The sequence below is a fragment of the Bacillus rossius genome, chromosome 14 (genome assembly GCF_032445375.1).
Source record: "Bacillus rossius redtenbacheri isolate Brsri chromosome 14, Brsri_v3, whole genome shotgun sequence".
Classification (NCBI taxonomy): Eukaryota; Metazoa; Arthropoda; class Insecta; order Phasmatodea; family Bacillidae; genus Bacillus; species Bacillus rossius.
The window spans coordinates 46,212,013-46,228,323 of record NC_086341.1 but is presented as its reverse complement, the minus strand read 5'-3'; the positions used below and the strand labels follow the sequence as shown (position 1 = coordinate 46,228,323).

At 40.5% G+C, this 16,311-nt stretch overlaps 1 protein-coding gene across 3 annotated transcripts in view; it reads right to left on the bottom strand.

The window, feature by feature from the left end:
• LOC134538857 (F-actin-monooxygenase Mical) overlaps window positions 1-16,311 on the bottom strand; it is a 232,538-nt gene that overhangs the window by 105,799 nt on the left and 110,428 nt on the right. Inside the window, exon 3 of one of the 3 annotated variants that reach the window (XM_063380418.1) lies at window positions 1,817-1,984. The exons of the other annotated variants lie outside the window; for them this stretch is intronic. The gene's annotated coding sequence lies outside the window, so the exon portion shown is untranslated. The remainder of the gene's footprint in view (window positions 1-1,816; window positions 1,985-16,311) is intronic. 3 annotated transcript variants of the gene reach the window in all.

Genomic DNA, 16,311 nt, shown 5'->3' with positions numbered 1-16,311 from the left:
TTTTCAAGTCAATCCTAGAATGTGCTGAAATCATGAAACCGTGTGGTATACAGTATTGAATTAACGTTTAGCATGTAGCTTTCCTTTTAAAATCTTTATTTTAAGTATAGCTTTCATTAAATCACTAAAAATTAGGTTTTCCTAAATCTCTGGGGGGAAAAAACTAGGTGTGCATGGTTTGGGGAAAACCATTTTTTTTTTTTGTTGATTTATGAATGACATACCAAAATATTTAAGATTAAGTCTATTTACAAACGGTTAATTCAAAACTGTGTACCACATGATTTCATGATTTCAGTACAAAAATAAAGGTTTCCTTCAAGTTCATAATCAGGGCTTGTTTAGTAGCATAAGCTTTTGTATTTAAAAGCATGTGAAAAAAAACCACGAAATAATAGAATCACAACCATTAAGGCTCACTCTCACAAGCCATGTTATAAATTTAATTACCTTGTCATTATTAGGTAAAAATAATATCTCTTAAATCATTCCGATAACTTTTTTTTTTTATTTCTTGTTGGGTGTTATTTTCTCACCAATATTTACCATACTTTATTTCCAGGTAGTAAAACGTCACGCAAGTGATATTAATTATGAACACGCGTGACATTTTACCGCAAATGGATAATATTTAGTTAGGAGCCCGCCTATACATGGGTGTACGTGTGTCGGTGAGGCGGGATGATAAGCGCGACGCTCGCTGGTGCTTCTAGCGCGGTGTCTCCTCTGGACTGGCGCGCAGTCTTCTCGTCGTCACAGGACAACTGTGAGATCTGAGCGGTGACCGTAACATTACATGGCCGAGAAATGAAGATAAAGGTGTAATGCAAGTCCCTTGAGTGCTTTCAAGAATCTGTACAGGTTGTTGTACGCCTAAAATTTACTCTGAAAACATACGTTTTAACCATTATTAACTCTTCTAAAAATACAGTTTAAAAACGTAATCCGAAATCAAAAGAACTTTTCGGACCTCAGCAAACTCTTAAATTCTTTTCGTTGAACATACTCCACTCGGATGTGTTGAGTAGTTTTGAAATCGCGTTGTTTTTCCTGAAGCTCTGCGCACCGTGTGTGTGCCCGGGTGGGCGGGGGTCCTAATTACCTGCTGAGAGGGATTCCGTTCCGTTTTGAAGGCCGCGCCGGACTCGTGACGTCAGGCGGTGTCTACTGCGCATGCGCTCCAGGCCGGAGACCATGCTCATGCGCAGGGGAAGCCTTCATTTCACAGACGAGAGAGCCAAACGCCCGATCGTGCATCTTCGGTTTTTTTTTTTATTTTGGACAACTCATGATAATAATGGTCAATTAGGTTAGGATAGCTACATTAAAGATACTTTGAAATCATGTAAACGGTTTCCTAGCCCTGGATAGCTACATATTATAAAGTTATTTGCTAAGCAACCTTCGGGGAACTACGGGCGTGGCTCTCTCGTCTGTGAAATGAAGGCTTCCCTCGTGTGCAGTGGAGCAGGTCAGAAGGCTACACGGGGAAGGAACTCCAATTGCCGAGACCCGAGACCTAGTTCTCTTGAAGTATCTTCGGGCCCGCCCACTGGACAGCAGCTTCCATAATACATTGCTAACACAGCTACACTGATTGAGAGAAGTAGTACATAAGCCATCATCAGGCGAAACAAACCAGTGAAAATCAATTCACTCTTATTTTGGTAGCCACGTATTTTAGCTACGGTTATTTCTCTATTCACACATTCCAAGCTCATTGGTCACAATACGTGTTTGTATGTGAAGTGTTTTGGAAGCGGTCACGCAAGGAATCTTGAGTAGTGAATATTAAAACCAGAGATGCGTTGCTTACCATCAATGTGAAGTCACCACGGCAGCGCCAGGAACTCAGAGGGCGAGACTAATGACGAGTTCCCCTCAACGCGCAGGTCGCAAGCAGCACCGAGTGCGGTCTCGTCGTACAAGCACGAAGCATGACCATGTCCTTTCCAACGCCCTCCACGGCGAAACATTTAGAGACCTGAAAAATTCGCGGGTTCATTTCGTGTTATGCTAAAATTAAAATAATTATACCTTAGTGCTGCTTCTGTCATTGGTTCACTGTTAATCTGGAGGACTGAGGGCCAATTAGAGACCCTCACTCATAGAAGTGTCGAATCACAGGTCACCCAGTCGAGACGACTCACAAGCCAGCAGCCAATGAACAGTTGGCATTTGCCCGAGTGTGTAGAGGATATTGGAGTCGATCCTGGAGGTCATTGAACCCGCGAATTTTTCCGGTCTCTAGAAATACTACTATTTCTTCCATACTTTGTGGGCGGAGGGGGTAAAAAAAAGAGCCTGTTCACTAGAGATGAGAAATAGTAACCTGTTAAATTTCAACAGGCATGTGAAAGTACCAGTTTCAACACGTCAGGTGAAATCTAAAATAATATTTATTGTGAAACAGCACAGTTAATTTTTTTTTTCAAACAGCCACAATTTGTAATGTGAAACAGTGCCATTTAAGTTAACTCAGTGCCCACTTCATACTAGCTAATGAGTGTACCTAATGATTTTTATTACCTGATATCGGCAACAAAATATTCATAACACAGATAAAATCTACAAAGCTACAAATTTCGAGCTCGAATTATCTATCTACCTAGTTCCTATCAACAACAAAAAAAAATTCTTGCACTTTTTCTCCCATTCAATAATATAGAATTTTAGATTATTCGATAATTTTAACATAATGTTTTTATTCGGACCCAACCGTCACATATTTTGTATCGTTACCGAGCAAACCTGACAGAAAAAATATCCATATTCCACAAACAGGAATCGGTAGCAAAAACAATAAAAATTTACTACTTTGGAATTGAGGCAGTCAAAAGCAAAAGGGTATACGTGTATATAAGGTAGTTGGAGGCTTCAATGCTGGTTTTCTAAATAATAATTTAAAAAATCTTAATTGGTAGATTACGAAAACTTGATACATGGCAGCAGATTACACATGTACATTATCTGTTTGAGATCAAACAATTTTCCTTTGCCTGCAATTGTTGTTTACAGTTTTGCCCAGCTCTGCCGTCCACAGTCGCGAAGGTAAATGAAGGGCTTTCACGTGAAGTTACGACAAGAGTCTAGCGACAGCAATGCAACCTTCCTGCAACTGGCCGCAAATGCCGATCCTTTCCGAAATTAGCCGATCGGGAGCGCCTACCCCCTGGATGTTGTTTATTTTTAAGCGCGCGTTTTTTCTCTCCAGTATAAAAATGCCACATAGACTGTTTAGTGGATGGTTGGTTATATTAGGTAAGTATAGCTACATTAGAATTACTGTAAAATCATTTTATGGTTGCTTAGCAAATAACTTTTTAATATGTAGCTATCCAGCGCTAGGAAACAGTTTACATGATTTCACAGTATCTTTAATGTAGCTATCCTAACCAAATCAACCGTCCACAAAGTTTTAAAGTATTTATAATGTAGCTAACCTAACCTAATTGACCATTAGTTATCATGTCCTTACCTGAAAATTACAATTTAATTAATAAATATACTTTTATTTGCATTCATTATTCAAATATATTTATTACTTTTGAAATGTTACGTGATCGTATTTATTTTTACAAGTACAAAAAAAAGTTCGTACCTGCCGGGATTCGAACCGTCAACCTTACGTTTAGATGATAGCGCCGCTGAGCGCTCAGCCATGAGGCCATATTTGATAATTTGAAGTTTTAGATGACATATATGATCGTGCCGCCGGCCCCGGAACGAGCCTGAGCGGTGCGGCAGCCGGCCCCGGAACGAGCGTAAGCGGTGCGGCAGTTGCAGGAAGGTAGCATTGCTGTCGCTAGACTCTTCTGAAGTTACGCAAAGATGATCGTGGCGATACTACACGAGCAAAGTCCACAGCCTTGCGTAGTCTGGAGGACTCGGGTTCGAATCCCCGTCCAGCCAAGTCCTGGTTTCCCCACATGAATCCAGGCAGATGCATTGCTCACTGCATTGATGCTGGATGAAGATGCTTCTGGTCCAGTTGATGCAGCGTGTGAACAGTTTTAAAGGACTTCATTTCAAAGATACATATATGATTTTTTTTCAACGATGAAACACTCCAATTCATATTTATTAACCATAATCAGGAGCGGTTCAAACACAATTTCCGTGCTGTTTTGAGTGTTGATACATGGCGATAGTGGAGTAACTACGTCGCAACATGCCATCTCCTGACAGTTCCAAACTCCATGGTTCAAGAATGAAGGCTTTTCGCAGATTCCTCTTTCGATTTTCCTGAGCGGTGTTAGTTTAGTGAGTGTCCGGACTTCGATGACCTAGCTGTCGACAAGACGTATTAAATAAATAAGATAGTCTGGTATCAACGAGCGAGATCTAAAGCCGAGCTTGCATCTGGGTAAGATTCTAGCTTCGGGTTAACCCCCCCCCCCCCCCACAAACCCAAAATCGTAACAAATTTGAGAATTTTGAAATTCCAGGTAAAATTAATTAATATTTTCTGAAAGAAAAACAAACCATTTCTTGAAGTAGCCAGTGGCATTTCAGTTAAACCTAAAAAGTTTCAGTTCTGCAATCAATTAAATTCTCATTTGTACAACTCAAAGAACGTTAAAAATGTAACTTTGGCAGCTGCTTATGCAAAAAGTATGCGCTGTATACATTTTTCATTTCGTGAAAGTTGAACAGTTGAAAAAGTCTACAAGTTTATCTGTAATTACTGTAAATATAAAATGTTGACCTAAAATGGGAGGCACCCCCTGCAATTGATACTATGAAATAATTTTAACTGGGACAGTCTCTTATGGACAACTGTATCTCGCCGGTGCGCGTCATTTGACCTAAAAATCATATCTCCTAAACGCCACTTTCCTAAAATTTAAAATAATCCTTCAGTCATTTGCCCTAAAAGTCATATCTCCTAAAAGTCACTTGGCCTAAAAGGCATTTGCCCTAAATGTCATACCTCCTAAACGTCACTTGGCCTAAAAGTCACTTGCCCTAAAAGTCATATCTCCTAAACGTCATTTGCCCGACTAGTCATACGACCTTTAGGTCGAATGACTTTAGGGCAAGTGGAGTGTACTCCATCTCACCCGCGGTAACCGAGCCCCTGACGAGCGGGATCGCGGCAACCCGCCCGACAGGGTCGCACCGCGGACAGGCCTACTCGCTCCGCGGAAGGGGCAATCAAAGCCACGGGCACAGACGACTAAGATATGCCACGGGCGGGGAGCGGGCAGCGCAGTCGAGGAAACGAGGTGGCGTCGCGCGGGGACACACCGGAAGCCAGGGCAGGCGCGCGCCGTGTACAGTTACTACGGTCAACCCCCGCCGCGCACTGCGTCCACAGTCGCGGTCCGCCAGGCAGGTGGGCCGCGCCCCCTCGATGCTACCACCCGCACAAAACAAAAAAAAAAAACAAAGAAACCGCAGCCTACTGTATTTGCCCAACGAGCTCAGAGTCTGTTGGTAACAAAAGCAGTGGTAAGACAATTGCACTCCCATTACACGAACAGAGCCATTTAGAGTGGGGAATGGGGACAAAAACCCTGGGACCTGGTTAAGTTTAAAAATATTTTTTTTTCTAATAGAAAGAAAATAATAACCTTTTAATAAAGAATCAGTTGAAAACCCTACAAGTTATGCGATATTCGCAGTTTTGGACGGGGTAATGTTGACAGTTCAAAAAATATTGGTTTTAGAAGCGAAACTTTTTTGACGTGACGTCTAATAAATAGATGAACGCCGGTTGCACGCACGAAAAAGTGTCCCGTTACGCACATTGTCCCGTTACGCTCATTGTACGCTTGCGCCGCATCTATCTCTCTTCCACTCGATTGGAACAACCATCGATTTGCCTTTTTCGAGGCACATTAAACTTGAAACACTCCCATTCGTTTCCTACGTTTCCTATCATCGTCCTATCCTTAACAGAATAACACAGATTGGAAGAAGTTAAATAGCAAACATGTATAAAAGTTATAGTTAAAATAATCTCTTCGTTAAAGTAATAAACATATTTGAATTAATGAGCGCAAATAAAAGTAAATTTGTCAATTAAATTGTAGATTTTTTTTCATTACTTCTTTGTATCCATACAAAATAGTTATAATTCAATAAAAATGATTCAATTTTATTCATAAAAGTATGCAATCATTTCATCAATGTTTTGTTATGACGTTGTCACGTTAAACTATCGTCCGTAAACCGACTTTACAGACAACCAATTTTTTATGTTAATATAGTGATTGAAAATACTAATAATTTGTCTCTATACCTAATAAGCAATAAGATTCACTTCTGTCGCGCGTGGACTCAACGCACAAGCTTATAAGACTGTGGGGTTTGACAAGTTAATGGTTTCTCTGGACAAACCTATTCTCCGGACGCGGTTCACCCTCGCTGATTGGTTCCTTGAACTACTCCTGAGCGATACTGCGCGGTAGTTCAAGAAAAGGAGCGATGCCATGTCGCATAAAAGGTCAAGGGAGGGCCAAATTTAATTTTCTAATACAATTTTCGTACATTTAGAATTTAAATAATTAAATACTTAGTTGGTTTTATTTGTAGTTCAAAAACCTCATGTTAGCTGTATCATTACAGTAAAATAACACTTAAGTAAGTTTGGAGAAACTATGGTAAGGAATTAGGGGATTATATATATATATATAACAAATATCCGGCGCGCAGTAAAGATATTCAACTGGGGCGGTTTTAGGATATCTCATTGAGGAAAATGTGAAAAATGTTGGTGTCAACGTATGTAGGTTTGTGTTTCATTCGCAAAAAAAAAAAGTAGTAAAAATTGACATGAAATTGGTGTATTAAAAACTTTAAGAGACTCAGCAATTTATACGATCGACACAAGACAAGATTTAGTCATACCGTATGGTTGGCGGAAAAGAATTCGAAAGAAAATGGACGAATATAGAGTATCTTACACCATGAAGGTAGGATATTTGGGAGTTATGATTAAGTAAAAATGAGAACGATAAATTACTCCCCCGCACTTTATTTTTCCTATCTATGTAGTAGGCCGCCTTGCAAAGTTTTGTACGAGAAAACTATGCAGGTTAATACATTGCAAAAAAAATTGGAAAAATACAGAGATGGCCTATTCTCTTTTCTATTCCCTGTTCTAGAGTCTCTAATCAGGGTGTCTTCAAATACCTCGAGAACCAAATTCACGACTTTTTGGAACTTTTTAGTACAACTGACCTACAACTTTTCATATTACAAAGTAATTTTTATACATAATTTTTTTTTAAAAAAATACGAAATATAAGTACACTGTTAAAAAATTTCACCTTCAATTTACGAAAAGCGCTGGTTTCAATTTACCAAGGAATATTCGTAAATTTGCGGGTACCATGCTTTGAACATTAATCCACAAGAATAGTATTGGTGAATTAAGAAAAACATACAAAACTCTGCAAAAGAAAACACTTATTTCTTCCAGGTGTATGCTTACATTGTTTTACAAGGAAACAAAATTCAGAAGTCGAAACAAGGAGTAGTTTGTACGAAGATCCAGTTATCTAAAAATTTGAGGTAAGTTCTCCGTTGAAAAGCTAGTAAATTTACTGTATTTTCCAACCAGTTTAATATCCGCAGGAATGTGCAGGTTTTTATGTTAGATAGCTAAAACCTTTTACAGTTTTTTTTTTTTTAGTGTTTTTTTTTTTTTTTTTTTTTTTTTTTTTTTTTGCAGTGAGCAGTCTCCAACTACGTGTTTTTGTGTGACTATAAACTGATGTTGCGAGTTATCAGGTGGCTGCTGGAAATTAACCAAGGGTGCCCACATAATATTTTTTAGGGGGGCGGGAGAGGGGGTCTAGATCTGGGGGTATGGAGTATTTTTTAATATTTTGAAAAACGAAAGGCGACTTTAAAGTAGCCATGAAAAAAAAATTACAGTTCCGGCCCTGTTGAAATGGGCGCGTGGGAATTAGCGTATCAGAACAAGAGGCGCAACAGGCTGTGAAGAACTTCCTTCCTCACATCGCTGGGCAATGATTCTTATCAGGAGGGTTTCTTTGAAATTGATTTCACGGTAAGACAAATGTATCCATGTCGGTGGCAACTATGTGGGAAAAAAACAGCGAAACGATAGTATTTTGTACTGACCCATTTTTTCCTGTGAAAAAAATTGGTTGTCTGTAAAGTCGGTTTACGGACGATACTTTAACGTGACAACGTCATAACAAAACATTGATGAAATGATTGCATACTTTTATGAATAAATTTGAATCATTTTTATTGAATTATCTCTATTTTGTATGGATACAAAGAAGGAGTGAAATGAAATCTACAATTTAATTAATAATTTTGCTTCTATTTGCACTCATTAATTCAAATATGTTTATTACTTTAACGAAGAGATTATTTTAACTATAAATTTTATACATGTTTGCTATTTAACTTCTTCCAATCTGTGTTATTCTGTTAAGGATGATAGGAAAAGTAGGAAACGAATGGGAGTGTTTCAAGTTTAATGTGCCTCGAAAAAGTCAAATCGATGGTTGTTCCAATCGAGTGGAAGAGAGATAGATGCGGCGCAAGCGTACAATGAGCGTAACGGGACACGGCGTAACGCGACAATGTGCGTTACGGGACATTTTTTCGAGCGTGCAGCCGGCGTTCATCGATTTATTAGGCGTTGTCACGTCAAAAAAAAAACTTCGAGTCAGGTGCTGCACGCTAGGGAGGGTGGCTCATCACAAACTCTCACATCAGCACTTACAACCTCCACGCTCCAGACACAACACGACAGTCCTTCAATCCACGCAGCCTCCAGTCTGAGGGGGGAAAAAAGCTGCAGTTAGTGATCCATACGATACTCATTTATCCATGAGCACATACTTCAAATTCACACGGCTTATTTCGCGTTGATATGCGTGTTTATTTAACTGACACTAAGGATTAAAAGGAACGCATAAAGGATTTATTAAAATCATTTTACAAAAACTGTAAAATATACAATTTTGCTCAACTGTCCATTCCCAAAACAAAAACTACGTTTTGAGTAAGAATTTTCATAAGATCCTCTTTTCTTTCTTTACTTTTTATTCTTAATGTCTTGAAATAAATATATCTAAGCTTTAAGTAAATATAATGCTGAATCAACCTCTGAATTACAATGGAAGAACTACTTACAAACTTTATTATCTGTTTGAAAATGCCAAAGAATGTCAAATTTTACTATGTGAATTAATATGCGAGTATGTTTTTTTTTTCATTTAAGTTAATGTTGTACAAATCAAGTTAAAATTCAGTTTAATCCAAAAGTTTAACATTAAGAATGGTCAATAAGTTACGTAATTTTGAGAAAGACTTGTGTTAGGTTGAACGAGTACTTCATAAGCGCCCTTTTGTTTTTCTTTTCCGTCAATTCTAAACATAATATGTTAACTTCTGGAATGCACAGTTATAATAGTTATACATATACTCGTACGTTTACGAACAGTTTGTTCATTTTATATTCGTTAAGTATCTTAACAAAACAATTCCGGAAAAACATTGATTAAATTCTTTAGCTTCACCAACTCTTCCCAGTTTTCTGTCAGAAAAAAAAAAAGAACCATATTTTCCCTCTGTATTGTTGTGTTTTTAACTCGTAAATATTTCACCGAATTGACTCACCGAAACACACAGTGTTTGGCTGTTTTAATACAAAAATATTGTAAAGCTTCTTCACATTTATATTTTACAATTTAAATTTCTTTTAATACCAGTTTCTCTCATAATCAGAATTATTTTGTCATTCGCGGGAATTGTATTTGCAGCTACAGTAATTTACTGTTACAAAGGTAATTAAAAATGTATTTATGATTAACATTCACAACGTAAATAATCGTTTTCCTTCGCCTTTAAAATTTTTCCCCGACTGTGACATATTTTAAAACCCTGTACCAGCCTGTAATAAGGCACTTAACTACTTTTCCTGGCTCATTACCAGCTGGGGTGTTTGTGGCAGGCAACTTAAAAGCTCATTTACTAGCAACTACGTGGAGTGAATTTTCTCTGCTGGAAAACTTATATTTTACTCCGAGGAATTCCTTTTCGATTATCTCCTTCTGCAGAACCGCAGTAAAGACTGTCATTTTTTGGCGTAGGAATTTGATGTTAAGAAAAATTGGTTTGCAGGATTTCTGCCTCCCCCTCCCTCTTTTTTCCCCAAAGAGCGTCCGTCAAAAGGCTACAGCATAAAAAGTTTTAATTGATAACTGCGCTTGAATTCTAAGCCGTGCCTGACTACCAACTGCGTTTCAAAAAATTCTTCACACGCGTACCGCTCTTTCCTCATTACGTAACTAAATAGTATGTTTCTTTTTTACTAAAACTGTTAGTGTGAGTTTGTAAGTGTTATTTTATCGTGTTTTTTTTTTGTGATCATGCAGAATGTCTTTGACCTTAAATGCGCACAGGAAGAAAAAAAAGCCCCGGGTCAAACCACGATTTTTTTTCTAACCTAACTAAAACTAAATGTATTCTGGAGGGGTCCGGGTTAGGGAGGGACCTAGGTGCGTCTCAGGCCGAAGCCTATACGCCTAGTCATGCTGGGATTAGCCATGCAGGGAGAGGGTCGCATGCATCATGTGCTAGGAGGGGATTGGCCAGCCATGGCAACGATTGGCGCCATGACTAACTCCCCTCACTCTTAAATCTAGACTATAACTATAGATAGGTTGGGCCCAGGTAAAACCTGCATAGACACAGGGAAAACCCTGGGCGCATTCATGCGGGATGCAATTTGGCATGCATTACGTGTAGGAATTTACAGGAGACAGAGGATGGTCTGGATGAAGTGTTGGACAGAGTAGAAAAGAATCTACCATGCGGGGGTTGGGCACTTGGACTCGTGGTCCGCTTTGCTTTTTATCCAGGACTGTATTTAGTGACCAGGGACGCAAGCGCCCCTGGTGGTGAGTGGTTGCACTGACCACTCACTCCGCCGCCAGTCAGAACCTAAAAAACTAAGAAACTTAGACAGAAAAAAGATAAATGACTTACAATCTAAGCATTTCGTTACGAAATATGCAAACACCCAACTCAGGGATGGACGTGCAGTGCTTAAGATAAAACTAAAATAAAAACTATAAATATTTTTTTTTATTATTATTATAAATATATATTTTTGTGGGCAACAGTCTCGTGTGAACCCGTGTTCCGAAGGGCGTGGCTGGACGAGCCTGGTCTGCAGTTCGTCACACCTCGGGAACGGTCGGCATCGGTCGGCATCGGTCGGCATCGGTCGGCATCAGTCGGCATCAGTCGGCATCAGTCGGGGGGGTTCGGCCTTCCTCGCGTGTCGTCGGTGAATACTTATTTCGTAACGAAATGCCTAGTTTGTAAGTCATTTATCTTTTTTCTGTTTTAGTTTCTTAGTTTTTTAGGTGCTGACTGGCGGCGGAGTGAGTGGTCAGTGCAACCACTCACCACCAGGGGCGCTTGCGTCCCTGGTCACTAAATCCAGTCCTGGATAAAAAGCAAAGCGGACTACGAGTCCAAGTTCCCAACCCCCGCATGGTAGACTCTTTTCTACTCTGTCCAACACTTCATCCAGACCATCCTCTGTCTCCTGTAAACTCCTACACGTAATGCATGCCAATTTGCATCCCGCATGAATGTGCCCAGGGTTTTCCCTGTGTCTATGCAGGTTTTACCTGGGCCCAACCTATCTCTAGTTATAGTCTAGATTTAAGAGTGAGGGGAGTTAGTCATGGCGCCAATCGCTGCCATGGCTGGCCAATCCCCTCCTAGCACATGATGCATGCGACCCTCTCCTTGCATGGCTAATCCCAGCATGACTAGGCGTATAGGCTTCGGCCTGAGACGCACCTAGGTCCCTCCCTAACCCGGACCCCTCCAAAATACACTTAGATTTTTAGTTAGGTTAGGAAAAAAAAAAAACAAATCGGTGAATACTAGGGACGTTGGTGCTGACTGGCGGCGGAGTGAGTGGTCAGTGCAACCACTCACCACCAGGGGCGCTTGCGTCCCTGGTCACTAAATCCAGTACTGGACAACTGGAAAAGCGGACCACGAGTCCAAGTGCCCAACCCCCGCATGGTAGACTCTTTTCTACTCTGTCCAACACTTCATCCAGACCATCCTCTGTCTCCTGTAAATTCCTACACGTAATGCATGCCAATTTGCATCCCGCATGAATGTGCCCAGGGTTTTCCCTGTGGCTATGCAGGTTTTACCTGGGCCCAACCTATCTCTAGTTATAGTCTAGATTTAAGAGTGAGGGGAGTTAGTCATGGCGCCAATCGCTGCCATGGCTGGCCAATCCCCTCCTAGCACATGATGCATGCGACCCTCTCCCTGCATGGCTAATCCCAGCATGACTAGGCGTATATGCTTCGGCCTGAGACGCACCTAGGTCCCTCCCTAACCCGGACCCCTCCAAAATACACTTAGTTTTAGTTAGGTTAGGGAAAATATGAATCTAGGGACGTTGGATAGGAAACTACTATGGCGCGATCACATAGAGGCGAAAAGAAAAACAGCTTTCACTAGGCTCATGGCCCTCTACCCCGTCATGAGCAGACGTTTAGGTAGCTCTGTTAAAAACGGAATAATTTATAACGCACTAATAAAACCAATAATCACGTATGCAGCGCCGGTGTGGGAAACAGCAGCGGAATCTCACATAATCAAGCAACAGAGAATTCAGAATAAGAGTATTCGTATCGCGACAGATGCGCCTGTGTATTGCCCCGTAAGGGCTATGCACAGAGAGCTCAAACTCGAACTTTTAAAACATTATTATTTCCGAACTGCGCAAAATTTCTATGATAAATGTGCCATAAGCAGAGGTGCCCCCCCCCCCCCCAAACACTATGACTCACCCCCCCCCCCCCCGAAATTTTTTATGCCAATTTCTCAATGATTTACTCAATTACTTTATAATATTATACTTTTTTTAGTATTATATTTTATCACATTTTGCATTAATTAAAACTGATTTTCTAATAATAATTTTGGTCATATCAGGTAATATTTCCATCCTGAACCGACAGATGCCAAACTGCTTTTGTTGAGGAAAGTGCGGGGTTGCCAATTTGATTTACAAGATCCCTTTCAATTATCAAAGCACCAGAAACGTATTTTAACATTAGAAGCTATAATTATGTAAATAATATATACATTTTTCTCGTTTTTTTACCCCCCCCCCCTGAAATTTTAATGACGCAGTCTGCGTCGTTACCCCCCCTTGTGGGCACCCCTGCCATAAGCAGAAACCCATATATTTTATCACTGGGCGAACAAGATCCAGAGTTGCATGGAAAATATAAAATGCCAAATTCAAATCTTGGCTCACAGACCTCCGTAGTGTGCTGTGGCTGGCTGAGCGATCGGCCAATCAGCCTCCCGCGAGTTGAAACTTAAATTAAAGACATTAACGAATAATTTGCTTATTCAAAATGGTCCGAAGCACGCAGGTGTAGGTTCGGCTCCCGGGAGTTCACTGCCTGTTGTGTTAGGGCTGACTCCCTATGTACGATGGGCATGGCCCGCCTGGCAGGCTTCACCTCCAATGCCGGTTGTGTTTCTGAAAGACATCGGATTTTGAATTGCAAGCTTGCAACAAATGCCAAAATGCGAATAGGTCTTGACTTAATTCACCTGTAACTTTATACACCGACAGTTCCTCTATATTTAACTAGTAGTATAGTAGTAGATATTAGAGATTTGTAAATTAGTAATAAGTCCTAGATACTAAGTAATAGACATCAAAAATATATATTTCTAAAATAATAATAAAAAACTAAAAAAAAATAATAATAATATTTATAGTTATTATTTTAGTTTTATCTTAAGCACTGCACGTCCATCCCTGAGTTGGGTGTTTGCATATTTCGTAACGAAATGCTTAGTTTATAAGTCATTTATCTGTTTCTGTCTTAGTTTCTTAGTTTTTAGGTGCTGACTGGCGGCGGAGTGAGTGGTCAGTGCAACCACTCACCACCAGGGGCGCTTGCGTCCCTGGTCACTAAATCCAGTACTGGACAAATAGCAAAGCGGACCACGAGTCTAAGTGCCCAACCCCCGCATGGTAGACTCTTTTCTACTCTGTCCAACACTTCATCCAGACCATCCTCTGTCGCCTGTAAATTCCTACACGTAATGCATGCCAATTTGCATCCCGCATGAATGTGCCCAGGGTTTTCCCTGTGTCTATGCAGGTTTTACCTGGGCCCAACCTATCTCTAGTTATAGTCTAGATTTAAGAGTGAGGGGAGTTAGTCATGGCGCCAATCGCTGCCATGGCTGGCCAATCCCCTCCTAGCACACGATGCATGCGACCCTCTCCCTGCATGGCTAATCCCAGCATGACTAGGCGTATAGGCTTCGGCCTGAGACGCACCTAGGTCCCTCCCTAACCCGGACCCCTCCCAAATCCACTTAGTTTTAGTTAGGTTAGGAAAATAAAAAAATCTAGGGACGTTTTCAACCTCTTTGTGTCTGCCCCTCGCCACAGACATTTTGGGTTATATAGGTGGTAGTGGTGTCTGGTAAGGAATAAAAAAAATATTCAACCTCTGAATTACATTACCGTGATCAACCTGCAGTCAAAAGTTTGTCGGTCAAAAATTCAGACACGTCATTTCCATATCGTAAAAATGTTTATATTTATACGACGCTGCCCGTACCTTTACAAAAAAAAAAAAAGTACCGACACAATTTCTGGAGAAACTGAACACGAGCTCATTTCAGTAAATCGTTCAGTTCAATTCTTCCGATCAAGATAAACTGACAGACAAACAAAGCGTGCACGGGGATATTAAGCTCTAACATACATAATGCACTCGTATTATGTGAACTACTATGGATAAATTTAGAATTTCGGTCTGAGAAATAAACTACCTATCAAATTTAAATACCGTTTACGCCGGATGTAAACTTGGAGCACGCCGCATTAGGTTCACTCGTACGATGCCATGCAAACCGTATAAGATAAGTAACTGCACGTCAAACGACTGGATCAATTTGGGCTTAAATGACTTGTCCACGCCGAGGCCACCCGATGAGGCGATGCGATGAGAGTCGAGCATCGACGAAGCACCCCGAGAAAACCCACGTGCGGAAAGTCCCGGGATCTAACCCCGCTATGGCTACTCGGCACTCATGCCCCTGCACCGCATGTTAAGGGGCCCGCCTCGTCAGGTGTGTATGTGTGTCGGTGAGGCGGGATGATAAGCGCGACGCTCGCTGGTGCTTCTAGCGCGGTGTCTCCTCTGGACTGGCGCGCAGTCTTCTCGTCGTCACAGGATAACTGTGAGATCTGAGCGGTGACCGTAACATTATATGGCCGGGAAATGAAGGTAAAGGTGTGATGCAAGTCCCTTAAGTGCTTTCAAGAATCTGTACCGGTTGTTTCACGCCTAAAAATTACTCTGAAAACACGGCGTTTTAGCCATTTTAACTCTTCTAAAAATACAGTTTAAAAACTTAATCCAAAATCATAAGTACTTTTTCGGCCCTCAGCGAACTCTTAAATGCTTTTCGTACACAAACCCCTACTCGGATATCTCTAGTAGCTTTGGAATAGCGTTGTTTTTCCTGAAGCTCTGCGCACCGTGTGTGTGCCCGGGTGGGCGGGGCCCTTAACCCTCTACTGCATGAATTGTTTTATCTTTAAGGAAAACATACAGGTTTACATGTACAGGATTCACGGAGCAGACGTCGTAAAGGCGGAGAGTGGAGAAGGAAAATTAAATTAATACATTATTGCAACCATTAAATATTTTCCCCGCGTTTCTGCGTGGTCATATCAGACATAATGTACAGCTGCGACTTTTTTTTCCAAGTGTCGGAAAGTAAATGACCGTGAATAATTTCCCTGGGAAAAAAAACTAACGATTCCAGGAGAAATCCAAGTCTTGTGACGAATTTTCGGCCAGATTATAAATTGCGGAACGAACCACAGAAGATTAGGTGTCATTAAGAGAGAATCTCAACCACTCCACGAGGCGGCTTTCCTTTCTGATCGCAATTACACTGCATATAGTAATAACTATGTTTAAAGGGGAAACTGGGAAGAACATCATTATTTTTTTAACATAACTTAGCTTTAAAATAAGTGTAAATGACTTGAAATATCTCCTGAGAAATAAAATTAATAGTGAAACAATATTATCGGCACACAAACGTACAAGCGAAATTCCCTTTTAACCAATAAGCAAATAGCTCTATAAACGTAATTATCAAAAAACTGTATATTATTCGATAGGCTATTTTATATACTGCCATTTGGTGTGAACAAGACTATACTCGAGGTTTCATTATTTGTTGCAATCAAAACTTAGTAAAATATACAACCTCCCAAAT